Source organism: Ceratotherium simum, chromosome 33 (genome assembly GCF_057802395.1).
Source record: "Ceratotherium simum simum isolate JZ-2026a chromosome 33, ASM5780239v1, whole genome shotgun sequence".
Lineage (NCBI taxonomy): Eukaryota > Metazoa > Chordata > Mammalia > Perissodactyla > Rhinocerotidae > Ceratotherium > Ceratotherium simum.
In genome coordinates, this window is record NC_141932.1 from 17,084,847 (window position 1) to 17,088,216 (window position 3,370).

Below are 3,370 nucleotides of genomic sequence, written 5' to 3' on the forward strand. Positions count from 1 at the left end.
GCTGACGTCACAGCCACCCTCCCTCCCCCGACCTGTCCAGCCGAGCCGGGCTCAGGCCCCGCCCCCCCGGATTCCACGCCGGTTCCGCCCCAGGATTCTACGCCGCCTCTCCCAGAATTCTACCCTCCCACCCCCAGCATTCTGCACCCGCCCCCTCCCAGGAGGCTACACCTGCCGCTCCCCAGTATTCCATGTACGCCCCGCCCCCACAGTCCTAGCTCCGCCTTCTGGGCGTCAAGCCCCGCCCACTAGAGGTTAACCACGCCCCCTGCGCTCAAGGAGGCCCCGCCCCCATCGACTGGCGGCCACTTTGAGGTAGAGCCTCGTGCCCCATATGGAACTTCCGGCCGTCCCTGCCCCCGTGAGGCCGCGCCCCCGCGACGGCCCCGCCCATCCGCCCTGCCGGTAGTCTGCCCCGCCCCTTCTCCAGAGCTCAGGCCGGCCTGGTGGCAGGCCCGCCCCCAGCTCTAGCCCCGCCCCCTCCAGCCTCAGCCGGGGCCTCGTCACACCTGCGGGAGGCACGTGGGTTCTCATGGGCCCGCCCCTTTTGGGGCCCCGCCCCCAACCACAGCTCGTGACTCACCCGGCGCTCCGCCCTGGCCCGGGTCCGGGCCGCGTCTGTGGGCGACTCGGCGTGTCCCCGCGACCCTCCGATCTCTGCCGCGGACTCGGCGTCGGTGCGTCGTTGTAGATCTCTCTCTGTCTCAGTGTCTCTGTCTTTGCGTCTCTTTCACTACCTTTGGTTCTCCTTCCCCGTCCCTGTATTTATCTCTGGGTCTTTCGGTCCTCACGTCTCGGTGTCGCTTTGTGTTTCTGGTCTCTCTTTGCCTTTCGTTCACTGTTTCTGTGTCACTTGTCCCTGTGTCTCTTTCCATCCTTTTGACCCTGTGTCTCTCTTCCTCCCTGCATCTCTGTGTCTCTGTGTGTCTCTGTCTCTGTGTCTCTCTCTCTCTGCCCTTCAGTCTCTGTGTGTCTCTCTCTGTATCTCTATCTCTGTCTCTCTGTGTGTCTCTTTCTGTGTCTGTCTCTGTCTCCATGTGTGTCTCTGAGTCTCTCTCTCACTGTCTCTTGTTTCCCTCTCGCTGTCTCTGTCCCTGCCTCTGTGCTCTGCGTCTCCCCCTCCGTCTCTACATCCCCCTGCCCTCTCCTCCACCTGGTCCGCACCGTCTCCTTACCGCGGCCGCCCGCCAGGGGGCAGCACAGACCGGGCCCCGCGCTCCGCTGGTCTAGGATCGGGCCTGTCCCTCCCCGTGTCCTTGTCGCACTTCCCCTGTCTTCCCAGCGTCCCCGCGTCTTTGTGTCTCTCCTTCTGACTCGGCCCCTTTGTCTCTCCCTGGCGGCTCCGGCTCCTCCCCACCCCCACCTACCTCTTCACATTCCTCGGGCTGCGCGGGGGAGCTGGGGAGGCCGCCGGGCGTGGCGGCGTGAGGGCGGGAAGCAGGAGGCCGAGGGGGGATGCCGCTGAGCCCCTGCAAGCAACCCCTCGGTTCCAGTTCCTCTGGGGCGAGAAGGCGCCGAGCTGATGAGCCGGGGCAGATGCTCTTGCCCTGGCGAGAGGACCGCCTGGACTTACCCTCTCTTCCCACCTGGCGCACACCTGATCTTTCCTCCAGAAGGGCAAGGTCTCAACTAGCGGAGACTCATTGACCCGCGTTCACGTCTTAGTCATGACACTGTTAATAAATTTATTACAAAATGGCAGGTCCAGAACTGACTGCCTTCTCTTAGTTAACTCCTCACAAGAATCCCACGAAGGGGACACTGTCATGGTCCCATTTCACTGAAGAGTACGCTGAGCCGGAGGTGGTTATTGGCCCCAAGTTACCCAGCAAGAAGAAGCAGGCTGGGACCGCCAGATAACGCGTATCTCAGGCTTGGCACAGCCTGGTATGAGGCCGGCTGGACAAATAGGTGCATAATGCATGCGCTCTAGATCTCTCTGTCCTTCTCTTCCCAATCTGAGGCCAGACAGAGGGCCGGAATCTCTGGGGTTTGGGGCCAGCTTTGCAACTAACTTGCTTTGTAAAATTCTGGGTCCCCTGTTTCTCCCTTGAGCAAAATAACCGGTCCCCAGGGAGCTTTCTTCCAGGAAGGCCCCCTAGCACCCACTCTTCTCCCGGCCTGTCGGTGAATGGGCTCAGCTCTCCTGGCTGTTCTTTGGGGGCACAGGGGAGCCCCGGAGGGGAGCCCCAGGAGGGGAGGCTGGAGTTTCACGCCTCCAGACATGCATAAGGCTGAGCACTGCTGTGTTTGTTGACAAAGGACTGGGTAGATCCCATGCCTGGGGAGTCAACTTCCAGCATCAAGGAGTCCCAGAGGTGGCACTTCACTGAAGAGCTATAGCCACCAGGAGGTAGTGGCACAGGGCCAAAGAGTTGATGCCAAGTATTTTACCTGCCCAGCAACCTCTTTCCCTTCCTCCAACAGCAGCTCCCCAGTTTTCCTATCGAGAACCCCCTACACTCTGTGCCTGTGGTTCAGAGTGAACCTGACCCAGTCCTGGCCAATCAGAGCGTTTGATCCCCTGGCCACAGGGATTGGTTCAGGAATGAGGGACTCATTCCCAATGAGACGTCTGCTGGGACTAACAGGAAAGGGACACCCTCTTTTGAGGGGGGTTGCTAAGCTAAAAGGGTAGGGTCTGGCACTGTGGTGGCACCTGAGACAAAAGACCCTGCCTGTGCGTGGAGGACAGCAGAGCTGAGAAATGGAAAAGGACAGTTTTCTGATAAGACTATTTGAGCCCCTGGATCCAGCTATGCCTGAAGGTAGTCAGCCCTTGAACTTCCTGGTTATATGAGTGAACAATTTTCTCTTTGAACTTACACAAATTTTGGACTTCGTTTTTTTTTTGTCATTTGCGACCAAATATATACTTACTGATAAACTCTATATGAGTTTGGAAGAGGCCCAGATGCCTGTAAAGTTCCGATGGCAAGGAAAGGGGAGTGAAAAATTTTCAGAATCCTTCAAGATGCCTGGGCTTGGAAGGACAGGCAAGGCTTTGTTACAGTGAGGGAAATGGGCAAGGATATTCCAGGTGAGGAGAACAGGAAGGTCACCAAGGCACAGGGTTGGGCCCGTGTGAGCAGGGAGCAGGGGGGTATGTGAGGGGTAACATCTCAGAAGGCCCTGGATGCCAGAGGAAGGGCGGCTCACGCTCCTGGGAGCAACAGGGAGCCACATACGGTTGATGAACGATGGAGGCTACTCCAAACTCGCCTGTACTTCCTGGAGCCCCAGATCCTGTGGTTCATCACCCCACCCACTTCTGCCTTCCCTTAGACCCTTGGCCAAGGTGGGAGGCGGGGTCAGCCTGAGGGCACAGGCTGCCATCTGTACGCAAATTGCCTGGGATGCCATGCAGATG